Here is a 15,800-nt window from a genome sequence, read left to right on the forward strand (position 1 = left end):
ATTAATGATGTCTGCACCAGATTGAAGGAAGGGGAACAGATTCGCCTGGGTGCCATATATCTAATGTTGTAGGCTCTGAGTTTTCCAAGATTCTGCTCAGTACTAAAGTTCTGTATGTACTAAAGTACATGCAGGGGGTGTGTGTGTGTGCGCGCGCGCTCACACGCACATGCTTAGCTATGGTCTAAGAGGAGATTAGCGCAACCCTATTAAAATGTGCTAGTAATATGGCATCATGGCTTAAAATTTCAAAAACAACAAAAACATTATTTGTATATTACAGTCTATTACTGCTGAAGGAGTTTTTAAATCTTCATAGTGCCTTATGCCCTTTCTATTGTTGATTTGCATGTTGGCTTTAATTTATGGTGGTTTTGAAAATTGTCTTTGGAGTTTGGTTACCTCAAATGACTCTCGTATTCAAAAACTTAGCTTTCCATTGTCCTGACTCTACGTTTCAATGTAGAGAAATAGATTTCTCCATTAATAGAAGTGCTCTCAACTCAAAACACAAGTGAAATCACCAACAAGAGCAAACTTAGTTCTTACTTTTCATGGAAACACTGTTGAATATATGAGTCTAAGAGTGATCTTCTAACAAAAAAATGAAGAGCTGATGTTTGATAATGTTCGATCATTTCTGCAGGTTTGTTTTGTTAATGAAATATTTGTATTTTACTTTTCAAGCCCATGTTTTAAAGAGAGAAACAAACACCACCTCTTTGACTCTGGCCTGCAGATTGCTCATCTGGATAGACTCTGCAATGCAGGCGCCTCTGCCTGGCAAGCAGAGCGGCTGTTCCAGTTTAATAAGCTATGGGATTGCAGGGGTCTCTCTCAGAAGGCAGTGCCTTTGGAAATCTCCTGTAATGCTTCTAACAGCCCATAAGTTACTTATATATTTAATATTACCCTTGTCTTTCTCCCCTCCCTTCTTTTTCTTTCCAGAAACAGAGTTGTCAGTCACTGCTGAGTTAGTGCCTACCTCATCGTGGAACATTTCAAGTGAACTCGACAAAGGTACACAATGGGGATGTACTGGGGGGGGGGGGGGGCGGGAAACTCCACTTTTAATCCTGGCGTGGCCTTCTTTGAAATCAGCTGCTTTTTAGATCCTTAGAAGGAGGTAGGGGCCAAGATAAATCCCTTGCTTACTTTGTGATTATTTAATATTTAATTACTTGGAATTCTATTATTTCTGGAGGGTTTTTTTTTTTCTCTCTCTCTCTCTTTCCTTTCCCTTCTTCCTCTAAAATGTTCCATATGGTAAAAATGCTTCAAGATGTGAAATAGGGTTGTTTCTGACCTTCCTGACACTGCATCTAGTGGATCTTATTTAGGGGATTTGATTCTGCCTGAGCCAGGATTGATCAGAGCTGTTTGCTGGGTGACCTTTTACAGTGAGTATTTGATGTGCTTGCAGGGTTCAGGGCAGAGTATTTGGAATGTTTGTAATTGCCTGTGCGTACAGATGGCAGCTTCCTGTGTGCACGTGGGGAACAGGTTCCTCCTGCTCTGAAGTTGTTGTAGTATTAATTAAGCTCCACCATATGCTAGGCACTGGTTACTCCACAGAGACCCTGTGTCCTGGAACGGTAATTCAGGGCGCATTCAAAGCCCCTGTACCTCAAAGCTCATCACACTTTTCCAGCCTTATTTCTCTTTAGCCCCCTTTATGTCCTTTTTTGCATCTCCAGCAAAATTTCTATGTCTTCTTATATACCCTGTGCTTTTCTGCCTCTCTGCTTTTGCCTAAGCTGTTCTTTCCATCTGAATCGCCTTTTTTTTTTTCTTGGCCAGTGCCCATTCTGTCCCTTCTGCACGCCACAAATTACTTATCCTTCAAGACCAAGAACAAATTCTATATTAGCCACAGTCTTATCTAATCCCTTGGCAGGAAGTGGCCTTTCCTTCTTTGGAACTCCCATAGCCCTTTTCTCTGTTCTTCCCTTAGCATTTTCTGTGTTATATCATGGTGATTTATGTACCTGTCTGTCTCTTTCTTATGTCTGAAAGTTCCTTGTAAGTAGGATTTCTATCTTATCCTTGTTCTTTTTTCTTTGTCTCCATCGCAAAATCTAACACAGACTCTTGCTCATAGGAAATTCTCAATAAATATGTGTGGAATAATGAGTGATAATTTATCTCAGGCCATATGAACACCTCTGTACATATATGTGCAAAACATGCAACAAACTTATTCTACTTAGGTTCAGGCATGATTCTAGGTTCTGGGATTCTAGTGATAAAGGCTCAAAAATCATCGTCCTTTGTGTCAGATGCCTTTTATAATCAGCTCTCTTTTGTCTGCTCATGTGTTCACTGGGAGTTATATTTCCTCTCTGAGGAGAGAGAACCTTATAAAATAGTAATAGGCAGGATTATTTTGATGGTTATACTTTATTAGGCACTTTAGGGTGGCAGGATAAGGTGAAATATCTTTTCACTTTAAATAAAAGGACATTGGGGCGCCTGAGTGACTCAGTCGTTTAAGCACCGACTTCGGCTCAGGTCTTGATCTCACGGTTTGTGGGTTCAAGCCCTGCATCAGGCTCTGTGCTGAATGCTTGCTCAGAGCCTGGAGTCTGTTTCGGATTCTGTGTCTCTGCCCATCTCCCGCTCACGCTCTGTCTTACTCTGTCTCTCAAAAATAAATAAATGTAAAAAAAATTAAAAGGACATTTAGAATAATTATCTATTGTTAAATTTACTTTGGACATTCTCTTTCTACTTTAGGATTGGAACAGGGACTGTATATTAATCCTCTCCATGTCCAGCACCCGGAACAATGCTTAGGAGGCAATATATTTTCAACAAATATTTTTAAATTTTTTTAAATGTAAAAGAAGACATAAAGCACACTAAATGTTAACTCAGTGCTCACTATGTGACAAGTACTGTGCAAGGTGCTTTCAAGAATGTGAACCTCGGGGGGCGCCTGGGTGGCTCAGTCAGTTAAGCATCTGACTTCGGCTCAGGTCATGATCTTGTGGTTTGTGATTTCGAGCACTGTGTCAGGCTGTGTGGTGACAGGTCAAAGCCTGGAGCTCGCTTCAGATTCTGTGTCTCCCCCTCTCTCTGCCCCTCCCATGCTCGTGCTCTGTCTCTCTCTGTCTCTCAATAATAAACATTAAAAAAAAAAAAAAAAGAATGTCAACTTGGGGGGTGCTTGACTGGCTCAGTCGGTAGAGCATCCAATTCTTGATCCCAGGGCCATGAGTTCAAATCCCACACTGGATGTGGAGCCTACTTAAAAAAAAAAAATGTGACCTTAACCAACAAGGTCTTTATGGCACCAACAGTAAAAGTGATATCATTGTACACTACCTGTTATTGATCAGGTTCCAGTTATGGCTATAAAAGGACATCAGTATGTGCTAAAAAGGCAACACAGCCACCAGTCAAGAATCTAGTCTGTCAGACTTTGAATTTCTGCCAGACCAGCACTGTAATTAGCAGTGGTTGCTTTTTAAGAAAGAAATAATATCAATAGTAGTGAACCTACTTGCTAAAAGGCTGGACTAAGACAGTCTCCAAACTTTTTGTTTGTTCAGCATGGGCCTTCCAGGGATTCTTGGTGTCATATTTCTCTAGAAGATAAATAGTATATGGTCTTTCATTCCCATTTAGAATGAGAGAGAACTGATTAATTCTTTTATTCATTGGCCAAATCTCTTTTGCTTCCTGCTCTGGTCTGGGCACTGTCTGAAAAATTAGTATTGAAAGATGAATGAGACCGAGGTCTCTGTCCTCTGTGAACACAGAGTCAAGTGGAAAGGACTGATATCTAAATGTATAATCAAAGCCTTCTGGTCAATTTGATAGATTGAGCTGCCAAGGGACATTCCCCCCTGATTACAGAGAGATGCTGGTGAAAATATACGATGTAAAAAAAAATCATTGCCAGGCTGGCACATGAAAAGGAGAAATCTCCAAGTACCAGAAGAGCAAACTCAATGGTAGAGAAATGATCAGCAAAAAGAAATTAAACAAAAGATTTATAAAGATAGAGGAAATGAGTACGGTTCTTAGGGGCTTGATTTTCAGTACCCTTTGGGGATCAGAACTGAGGCCATAGATAGGAAACAACCTCACTGCTTAAAGCCATCAGTGAGGAATGAATGGGCCAAGCATGTAAGAAGGAGAATTCTGCTGAGGATACGGTGTGGCCATCCATGAATCACCCTGGGCTGTTGGGATCACCCATGGGAAATACAAGCCCCAACCTATGCTGTATCGGGGTTGGGGGTTGAATTTTTTCTCATGTAGTGTACAGCCACCAACCAAGAAAACAGTGTAAAAATTTGGTCTGGAATTGATTAAACTCTGAGACCCTGACAGGGGACAACCTAAAACCAGCTCACAAACTGTCTCAACATCATAGTGCATGTTCCGCTCCCACCAAAAACAAAATTTTAGAAATCAAAACCACTAAATAACATCAGCAAACTCCTACTGATGTTAAGTTTACTTTTAAAAATTATAATGCATGCAAGAGAGGACTAAAAGAAGCCCACCATTAGCAAGAGTCAGTAAACAAAACACATGTTTAAAATATTTCATGGGAGGGGCACCTGGGTGGCTCAGTTGGTTAAGCATCCGACTCTTGATTTCGGCTCAGGTCATGATCCCAGATGTGAGATCGAACCGCAGTTGGGGCTGAGTGCAAAGTACGTAGACAAAGCTGCAAAGCCTGCTTCGAATTCTCTCCCTCTCTCTCACTGCCCATTCCTCGCTTATTCTCTCTCTCTCTCTCAAAATAAATAAATAAACTTTAAAAAAATGTTTCATGGGTGAGGAACTGGAGTGGCTCAGTTGGTTAAGCGTCTGACTTTTGATTTCGGCTCAAGTCATGATCTCACAGTTCGTGAGTTTGAGCCCTGCATTGGGCTCTGCCCTGACAACTCGGAGCCTGCTTGCAATTCTTTCTCTCTCTCTCTCTCTCTCTCTCTCTCTCTCTCTCTCCCCCCCTCTCTCTGCCCCTCCTCCACTCATTATCTCTCTCTCTCTCTCTCTCTCTCCCTCTCTCTCTGCCCCTCCTCCACTCATTATCTCTCTCTCAAAATAAATAAATATTGAAAGAAATGTTTCATGGGAAAAATACATACATACATAAAATTTTTCATGGAGATGAGGAAATAGAAGCCATAGGTCAAGTACAAGATAATATTATTTTAAAAAATAGATTTTAAAATAAGTAGAAATTCTAGAATTGAAAAGTAGAGTTATAGAAATTAAAAGTTCATCAAGTAGGTTAAATAGTGAATGCATTCAACTGAAGAGGGAAATGATGAACTGGAAGATAGATTTGAGACAATATGGCAGTTAAGAGAACAAACTCTGAGGAAGAAGTAACTAAATTTGAATCCTGTATCTGCTACTTACATTCTGTGTGACTCTGGGCAAACCACTCAACCTATCTGTGCTTTGGTCTTCTTGTTTGTAAGATGAGATAATAAAAGGTAATGACCTCATATGGTTGTTGTGAAAGTTGACCTGGCTAGCAAATCTGATAAACTAATTGCAGAGTAAGAAGTAACAGCTGGTTTGGGTTAATATGATTATTACTTTGGGCTTTATAGTAAAAAAAAATCATAGGTACTTTGGCAGGCTTGTAGGGAAAGCATATTTTAGAGATTTTAGATCTTGTTCAACCAGCCCACACCCGTTTTGGCCTTCCATATGTGAATGTTCACCCACACTAGCACCACACTTCTTAGCTTGATAAGCAAGGTTCTCCATGGTCTTACCTCTGCACATTTCCTCTCACTTTATCCCTTCCCCTGTACTTTAAAGACTTACCTTTTCTTTTTTAAGTTTTTTATTATTTAAACTATTAAGTAATTTAAATAATAATAAATAGTTTAATAAACTATTATTTATATAGTTTAAATAATTTAAATAATAATAAATATTTAAATAATTTAAATAATAAATAGTTTAATAAACTATTATTAAACTATTGAATAAGATAAGCTGTATCCCTACTTTGCTGGACCTTGTATTCTAGAGAGAGAGACAATGAGTGAATGCTTTCATCAGTCCCATCGACCATACCATCAACAACAAATGCTTCATATGTGGGCTACCATCTCACCCCACATCTATCTTGATCACAGTCCTTGCCATGCTGTATTGAAATTATCTATTTTGTGCTGCCGTTTTTTTTAAAGTCAGGGGCTCTCTTATCTATTGGCGTGTTCTTATCGCCCAACACAATGTCTGGTGTGTAGTAGGAAACATGATGCTAAATTGTTTGGGTTCATATCTCAGCTATGTCAATTCATAGCGGCTGCAGGTGAATACCTACTATGCGTGAGGCACTTGCTAGGCATGTTGCATGCATCAATTGAATTCATACCACCTTGTATGGTAGAACAGAAAGGCAGCTGAAGCTCACCAGGCTTAAAGGAGTTGGCTAAAGGGCACCATTGGTGAATGGGAATGCCAGGGTTTCTACCAAAGCCTCCAGGCCAAGTCCAGGGATCCAGGTTCAACATGGCACCTGGTTACACTGTCTCCTGTGCATTCATATCCCCTCCTCCTGTGGGGCAAGTCACATGCAGGAGCAGTAAAATAAACCCCATCATTTGGTATTCTTTAATGTCTTCCTCTTTACCCAGCTGCTCTGTTCTACCTATCAATTCCACCCTGGTTCCCCAGCCTCACTCAGGTCCTGTTTCTCTGTTAAATGAGTCCAGTCAGTGGCATTAAACAGTTACCTGTTTATCCTTTCCAACAGGAAATGAAATTTAAAAGAGACAAGGCCACCCGGGAAGAGCCGTTGAAAGCTACTATTGATGGGGCAGGGGGGTAATTTCTGAAACAAATGCTTTAGAACCAAGTACCTTCTAAAATAAATGGATCTACAGGGGCCCAACCTCAGCTCCCCTTGGGGAGGGGGTTTGGGATGGGGTGTGATGAGGGCCTCTTTCCCCTTCTTCCATTTTCAGTCACATGAGGTCTCAGAGGTTCTCTGTAGAAAGCCAAATGTTTCTTTTGGAGAAAGGACTGGAAATTGCACCCGTAGGTAGCAGAAAGGGAGGGAGCCTCCTACTTAAAAAAATACAGAGGCCTGCTTCCAACTGTAAATAGTTCTCTGTGCTGACAGACTAGATTTGGGGGTATTTTTGTCCTGGTTTGCTTTTTTAAATGGAGACATGGCTTTCTCTACTATCTTAGAGCTTTACACATAGTAGGGAAGTGTACAGTGTGGTTCTTATGAGCATGAGCTCTGGAGTTACTAGGACTCTGAGCTCCCTTTTGCTCACTGCTGGAGTGGGGGCATTTGTATCTATCACCTAAGACTTTTCCTGGTCAAAAAAAAAAAAAAAACACATCTGTGGGTCACACTTGTGTGTTGTGACAAGGGCATCTACTTGCGTGGTCATAATAGACAGATGGATACATGCTGGCCTCAGCCCCTTAGCCCACCTCTTCCCTGAGAACTTGACTGTCAAGAACAGTGACCAGGTTGTCTGGTTCAGGTGATTGTTTCCTTTTGTCCCCTTTCTCTGTTACTGGATTTGTCCTTAGCACTTACGGAGTCTATTTTTTTTTTTAATTTTTAAAAAATTTATTTCTGAGAGAGAGAGAGATACAGCATGAGCAGGGGAGGGTCAGAGAGAGAGGGAGACACAGACTCTGAAACAGGCTCCAGGCTCTGAGCCGGCAGTCAGCACAGAGCCCGACGCGGGGCTCGAACCCACGAACCGCGAGATCATGACCTGAGCTGAAGTCGGACGCTTAACCTACTGAGCCACCCAGGCACCCCTTAGGCAGTCTATTTAAACAATGTTGACTGACCTGTAGCTTGGAGCTTAGTTCACAGCTAGCTCAAATGAGGTAGCTGCATACTTTTCTTGTGCTCCTGATTATGGAGCCATGGCAGTGGGTTAAGGAACAACATAAGGATGGACTGGATCAGGAGTGTTAGTACTTGGCAGTCTAAAGAACAGTCCTCCTAGGACGGGGGTCTCTGAGAGCTTATGTCCCATCTTCAGAACTGGTAGCTGGTTGGAAGAATTCCTGGTGGAACTCCTAGGGTGGCCCTGTTATGTTTACAATGGCCCCAATTCAGTAGGTGTCAGCCTTGTTAGGGACGAAGGCCCTCCTCTGCCGATTGAGGTCTTTTTAGCTGGACTTAGAATCAAATTAACGTAAGGCAGATTAACAGGAGAAAATCAAATTTCATAGGTATAATCCATACAGACGTGAGATTCCAAAGCCAATGAGGCAACATGAAGCTTATAGAAGCTAAGGAGAAGGATAAGGCCTGAGGATACAAAGAAGAAGAAGGCCATTGTGCAGGAAGGTGAAGGAGATGTTTGGAAAAACAAGGTTGCCCTATTATGCAGATAAGTTTCTTAAGTAAAAGGGAGTCTCTGTTAGTAGCTGTCTTCTCCAGTGTAAATTGAGGCAGTTGAGGATCAGGAAGAGAGCTTTTCCTGCATCTGCTGGGTTTTGATTACCTTTAACTCAAAATAATGTCCATGCCACAGTGACCCATCTTGGGGCAGCCTACTCTTGGCCCCTGCAGCCTCAAGCAACATCTTCCTAATACTCCTAAAACTGGTAGTAGTCTTTTCTTCAAAGGGCAGATATCCTCTTCCCGCTATCAATAACAGAAGCACTTGGAGCCTCTGTGACCTCATATGGAAAATGGGAGAAGGGGTATTGATCCCAAAGTTTCACTGTAAGAGTTCAAGAAGTATGAAACCCCATCTCTATCCCCAGTACAGATGGGTGCTTGTTTCTGGTAGTTCTTGAGCTTTCCACTCCTCCTTCTTATGCCTAAGGGGAGAGAAGTATAATCTGGGAAAGAGCACTTGACAAGGAACCTAGATTCTGGTCCCAGTTCAACTCTACCAACAGGTCAGCGATCTGTCAGGTAAGTTCTGGACCTCAGTGTTCTCATCCACAAAAAGGGAGGTCTCAACCCTTGTTCTGGCTGCCTTACCCATTACGAGGCTCCAATGTTGCATGGCCTATTACAGTAGCCACTAGATGCCTGTGGCTATTTGAATACTTGAAATGTGACCAATCCAAAATGAGATAGATGTATTCTAAGTGGAAAACACTCACTGGATTTCAAAGGCTTGTTATGATAAAAAGAACTTAAAATATCTTATTAATAATTTTCATATTGACCCCACAGTTAAAATGATAATTTCTCATGTATTGAATTAAGTGAAATATATTGTAAAATTAGTTTTACCTCATCCCTTTTAATATGGCCAGTAGACAATTTAAAACTACGCGTGATCCTTCCATGTGTAGCTTGTGTTATATTTCCTTTCAAAGGTGCTGCTCTAATGAAACAACAGCTGGAATCCTAGGTAAATCTCGGAACCCATGTTTCCTCCTTATACCAGGAAAGAGATGTTCTCGTGTCCATCTCAACTTTCAAATTATTGGAACTACTTTTTATGAGAAGACATTTTTCTATAACTGATTCTGCATGTACATATAATGCTTTAAAATAGCTAAGTGTAAGGGATTATCGTTACCGATTATAATATGATCATTAACTCTCCATAAAAGGCAATATTTTGAGTAAGATCCCTTTTGTGCAGAAAAATTTGCAAGTTAGAAGTCTGAAGTACAGGCGCACCTGGGTGGCTCAGTCGGTTAGGCATCTGACTTCGGCTCAGGTCATGATCTCACAGTTCTTGGGTTCAAGCCCCACATTGGGCTCTGTGCTGAAAGCTCAGAGCCTGGAACCTGCTTCGGATTCTGTCTTCCTCTTTCTCTGTCCCTCCCCCACTTGCGCTCTGCCTCTGTCTCTCTCAAAAATAATTAAACAGTAAGGAAAAAAACAAAGAAGTCCAGGGGTGCCTGGGTGGCTCAGTAGATTGATCGTCTGACTTCAGCTCAGGTCATGGTCTCACAGTTTGTGGGTTTGAGCCCCGCATCAGGCTCTGTGCTAACAAACAGCTCAGAGGCTGGAGGCTGCTTCAGATTCTGTATCTCCCTCTCTCTCTCCTCCTCCCCTGCTCATGCTATGTCTTTCTCTGTCTTTCAAAAATAAATAAATGTTTAAAAAAAATTTTTAAAAAGAAGAAGTCCAAAGCACAAAGGGATTATAATTCGATAATGGTTACGTAAAGGACAGGGGCAGAACCCCAGAGCAGTGCGGGAAATTGCAGCTTTGGGGCACATTCAAACGGGGCCCTGACGATCCAGCATTCTCTCTCTGTCAAACTCTACCTTGCACTGCTCTCCCATGCCTGCTATGCACCAGAGGCACTCGCTTCCTTTAAGCTTATCCAGCAAGCCAAGCTCTTTTCTTGACCAGGGGCATTTGATATGCTGTTCCTTTTACCCAGAATCCTCTTTCCCTTTTTCAGATCTTGGGGGACGATTGTCATCCACTCAGATAAGCTCTTCCTGACCATTCAAAGTTAGCCTCCGCTATGAGTTTCCTTTTCTGTAATAGCAATTAATTAAAGAAAAAATCTGTTCTAGACTTGGAGGCAGTGAGAATACCTTCTTCCTTTTTTTAAAAAATATTTTTTAATGTTTCTTTATTTTGGAGAGAGAGACAGAGTGTAAGCAGGGGAGGGGCAGGGAGAGCAGGAGACACAGAATCTGAAGCAGCTTCCAGGCTCCGAGCTGTCAGCACAGAGCCCGACACAGGACTTGAACTCACCAACCGTGACATCATGACCTGAGCCAAAGTCAGATGCTCAACCAACTGAGCCCCCCAGGCACCCTGAAGAATACCTTCTTGATAGGAAGGCAGGGGGCTGATTTCCAGGTGTACTGGCTCTGCTTTGTCCCTTGCCAACTATCCCTTATTAGTTAGGTCCCTTCACCTAGAACCCAGGATGGAAGCATGTGACGTGGAGATCACTTCCCCTTCAACCAAGCTGTGCTCTCCAGGACTCTTGTTAATCCTTTTTATTTAGAAATCTATTTTTTTTTTAGTGAAGGAACCTCCAAAATGAGGCCTATGGAATTCTGTCATAAAATACAGGGAAAATACCCCATTATGGTATCTTGTTTTTCAAAGCCTGCTCAAAGGGGAGGGGCCTGCAGTTGGGCACCACTATGGGAGCAGAGGCGTAGCCTTCGCACTCAGGGGTCTTTCCAGCTCCTGCTCTTGGCACCAGTTCGTCCTGTCAGCCCTCCTATTCCCTCCTCCCTGTGCTACTGTCAGTAATGCATTCAGCTTAGAGGGATGAGGCCCTAGGGTGTCCCACAAAAGGCCAGGTTGACCGTGTGAAGAGCGCAGAGCTCCCTGCTCCCAGCAACCACCACCCAGTTGAGACAGAGGAGCAATCACACAAGCTTGGAGATGTTTATGCTCCTATTTTTACCATTTACAATGGGCATAGAGATTTATCTACCTCTGGTCATGGATCTCAGGTTCTTTAGTCCCTTGGTACCATTTTCAGTAGTTGCTGGCCAAGCCCAAGCGCAGTCTTGGATGTATAATAATCGGGAGGCAACAGAAAGTTTCTTGATTTGCTCAGGCCATCCTTTTCCTTGCCTGCATATCTTTTAGTTTGGATTCAAACCTGTCTGCTGAGGGACCCCCCACCCCTTCTCACCCACTTTCAGAAATGGCTTTGGTGTTTGGTCTCAAGCTTCTTCTAGAAATTTGTGGACTGAGGTCCTGTTCAAAGAGATCTTAGGCCTTTCTCGTCCTGGGCCTATGGCTTTGGTTAAGCTTTGCTCAAAGGCTCATAGGGACTTTTGGGCTTACAGGCCTTTTGGCTAAACGCAGGAGAAGGATGATCATACAAAGTGCTTTCCCATCTGGCTCCAGCCTCAGTTCCCACAGATCCTGACCCTCTGTTCCCGCTTGCGATGTTGTAGAACCAAACTAGTAATTGTTTCCCACCTTATTTCAGGACTCTGGGAAAACTTTGGTGCTTGCTATGATGAGAGTACCCTTCTCAACCTTTTGTCATCCCTGTAAACCCAGTTCAGACCTCACCTCTTCAAAGAAGCCTTTCCTGACACCATAGGTAACCATGCCTTACTTTGTGGGGGACATGGGGAAGTGGATGAGCCTCACCACACACTGCTGAGTGATGCTTATTGTCATGTTTTTCCTCTCTTTCCCTTCTTCCTCATGCAAGAAATACTCATTAAGCATCTTCTTCATTTTAAGAAGAGGATCTTCTACTCTTAGCAGGAGGGCCAGCTTGGAGGAGCATTGTGGAATGTGAGGGCAGCAGAACAGCTTGCCAGGAATCTTGAGATCAGGAATTACATCTTATTTATGTATCCCTGTAGCTCCGACTCTAGTACAGGTGTTTGACTACATAGAGAAATAAACAAGTGACTAGTAGAAAGCAGAACACCAAAGTTGAAAGGTTCTTTAGAGTAGTTGTTTGCAAACTTTGGTGGGCATCAGAATCACCTGGGAAGACCCAGATTCATTGAAGCAGAGGAGACCCTAATCCTCTGTATCTTTACCAAATTCCTGGGTAATTCTGATGCCCACCAAAGCTTGAGAACCACCGATAGAGCTGTAGCTCTTAACCTCAGCTGTAATTGTAATTATCTGGGGAGTTTTAAAGGTTATTAATGTCAGCGTCTGTGCCTCACCCCAATTCTGATTTCATTGCTCTATACAGTCTGTACCTGAAGAGCTTAACTGTTCCCCAGGTAATTCTAGCCTGCAACAAAGTTTGAGAACCACTGTTTTCAAGTTCTTCCAGGCTAATCTGCACCGTAGTCAGCTCCTTCCATAATGTTCTCTAACAAGTGATTTATCCAGGTACAGAAGCTTGGAACTTTCTCCATATCTGCCCTTAATTTTCTGAGGTGGTATAGCGGAGAAATGGATTTGGAGGAAGAAGTCCTCGGTGTATATTTAAACTCTGTGGCTAAGTCAGATTCTTGAAAATTGAGTTTTGGTTAAGTGGGGTTTCAATGGAGAGAATGCCAGTCTTCCACTCTTTTGAGTACCAAATGTAATGACATGTTAAAGGGCTGAGTTCAGATCCCTGCCCTGATTAAATAAATAGAGAGATAGGTAAATAGATAGATACTAATACTGAGAACATTTTAAAATGTCTGAATGAGTTGGCATAACTCCATCACTTCTTATATATGGCCTTCAGGAGAATACCTCCCTGCCTCATGAACTATTAATAGCTGCCATCTGTTGACAGCTTTTCATGTGCCATAAGTCACATAAAGTGACTTACATGCATTATCACACATAATCTTCATAATAATTCTAAGAGAGAGTGTATCCATTTTGCAGATGGAAAAAAAAAAACACAAGCCTTTGAGAAATGTCATGGGCTGAATGATGCCCGCCCCCAACAAAGATATGTTCATACCCTAATTCCCAGAACCTGTGAATTTTACCTTACTTGGGAAAAGAGTGTTTGTTGATGTAAAATTAAGGATTTTGAGAAGAGATTATCTTGCATTATCTGAGTGGGCCCTAGATGCCTGCAAGTGTTCTCTTAAGATAAAGACAGAGGGAGATTTCATACAGACCCACAGAGGAGAGGGTGATGTGAAGATGGAGGTGGAGACTGGAGAGAGGCAGCCACAAGCCCGGGGATGCGGGGGGCCCCTGGAACCTGGAAGAGGCAAGGAATGGATTCCCTCCCAGAGCCCCTAGGGGGAACATGACCTTGCCGGATTTTGGACTTCTAGCCTCAGAATTGAGAGAATATATTTCTGCTTTTTTAAGCCACCAAGTTTGTAGTAACTTGTTATAGCAACATCAGGACTGATAAGCAGTTTGTCCAAAGTCACAATTGTAGTCAGGAAGCCAGAATTCAAACCCGTGTCCTTGACGAGTATACTATATTGCCTCCAACTGAATTGAAATTTGCAATAAAATGCCTTAGATTCATTTACTCAACAAATGGTTATTGGCAGATAAAACCAATACTGGGGGCTGGAGATGTAGTAGCAAACAAGACAGAAACAGTCTATAATTTAATGGAAGAGAGACTTTAACAATGAATTTCACATATATTAAAAATCATTTGAGTTTAACAGTGATAGGTGCTTTAAAGGAGAAGTTTGAAAACACACCTACGTAGAAAGAGCCTGTTACCCTGGACCAAAGGATTTTCGCATCCTCCGGGGCTAGGCCCTACTAAGTACCCACCTGAGGTAGGGGTCAGCCCTTCATCTTCTCCAGCTTGTCTCCTGGGAACCTCCATGCCTACATCTCCATTTTAGCCCTCCTGAGCTTGCAGGAGAAGTTAGTCCCCAAATAGGGCACGTCCCTCATTTGTGGGATAAGGACCCACAATAGGAGGAAGGCAGTGAGGGCTTCAGCAGGCAGTGAGCTCTGCAACCCATTACAGACATCATTATGAGGCAGTGAAGTGTGGGGAAACTGTTTTTAGACGAGGTTGGAAAATTTTGCATTCCTGTGCCAAGCAAGATTTCCTGTAGGGCCATGAGAAGCTCACTAATCATCTCTTTAGTTCTAAGCGATATTACTTCAGGGCAGTTCCTGTCAAGGCCCTATGCTTAAATATCTCTTTGCCTCGGTTTATTCCATCAAATGCTTCATTTGCTTTGAAAAAAGTTCCGAGACTTAGCTGGTCCGGCAGCTTACGGAGTACAACTCACCACATGCCTTGGAGGGCTTCTTGCTCTGCCCTCAATTGTTGCAACGAAGACAAACTTATTTTCTGACCGTTTTCTGCATATGATTACATTTTATGTGGGCCCGAAGTCAGACCTGACCAACTCCAGCCACTGGAATATGCTTGTGCAGAATTCAGAATGATTTGCAAGAATTTGCCATCTATTGCCGTAACTTATCTTCTGAACTCAGCTGAGTTTTCCCAGAGATCCTGCCCAGATCTCTAATGTCAAAAATTTCCCCAACACTTATATTCACTCATTCGCTCCACAGGTAATTATTGAGTGCCAGCTGCATGCCAGGCACTGCTCTAAATCTATAGTGGTAGAAGCACAAAATTCCTCTTCTGTAAACTTCACATTATTGTAGAGTTAGCAAATCTCTGTATGGGAAGTACTATCATAGCTAACACTTCCTGGTCTGTTCTGTCAATCATCCCACTAAATTTTTTTTAATGTTTATTTATTTTTGAGAGAAGAGTGCAAGCAGGGGAGGGGCAGAGAGAGAGGGAGACACAGAATCCAAAGAAGGCTTCAGGTTCTGAGCTGTCAGCACAGAGCCCAAAGCAGGGCTTGAACCCATGAACTGTGAGATCGTGACCTGAGCCAAAGTTGGATGCTTAACTGACTGAGCCACTGGGGTGCCACAACATCATCCCATTTAATTGCCATAAAAACCCTGTGAGTTAGGTACTGTTGTGTCCATTTTATGGCTGGGAAAACAAACTTACCGAGGGGAAGTGACTCAGGTAATAAATGGCAGAGCTAGGATTCAAATCCAGGTTTTTCTGACTACAATGTCCATATTTTCAAGGACTGCCAAGTTGTAAAATAATAATCCATTTAGAGGGAGGAAAAATAGAATGGGGTTATAAGCATTTTAGCTTATAGAATATCCTTTCTGGAAGAGGATATTCTTAATTATCCTTAGCTGATTTTTTAAATTTGTGTTTTCGCTCTACTTTCTACATTTTCTTCAGTAAATATCCTATACTCCCGTAGCCAGATAAAATATAAGTAAAATACATAAAAAATAAGAAAACTCATATATTTCTCCAAATAATTGAAAAAAAGTACTCAAACAAATTCATGCATGTTCATAGAAGCACTATGTGTAATAGCCAGGAGGTAGAAAGACCCAAAAAGCCCATTAGTGGATGAATAGACAGACACAGTGTGAGATATGCATGCAATGGAATATTATTCAGCCATAAAAAGGA

The 15,800-nt window shown here is 42.1% G+C and overlaps 1 protein-coding gene across 1 annotated transcript in view; it reads left to right on the top strand.

Moving 5' to 3' along the window:
- The first annotated feature begins 952 nt into the window (after positions 1-952).
- The window catches only part of ROR1 (receptor tyrosine kinase like orphan receptor 1), a 178,637-nt gene continuing 163,789 nt past the window's right edge, over positions 953-15,800 (top strand). The window contains exon 1 of the mRNA XM_077766111.1: positions 953-1,020. The gene's annotated coding sequence lies outside the window, so the exon portion shown is untranslated. The remainder of the gene's footprint in view (positions 1,021-15,800) is intronic.

This window comes from Crocuta crocuta, unplaced genomic scaffold (assembly GCF_008692635.1).
Source record: "Crocuta crocuta isolate KB4526 unplaced genomic scaffold, BGI_CrCroc_1.0 scaffold155, whole genome shotgun sequence".
In the NCBI taxonomy this organism is placed as follows: Eukaryota; Metazoa; Chordata; class Mammalia; order Carnivora; family Hyaenidae; genus Crocuta; species Crocuta crocuta.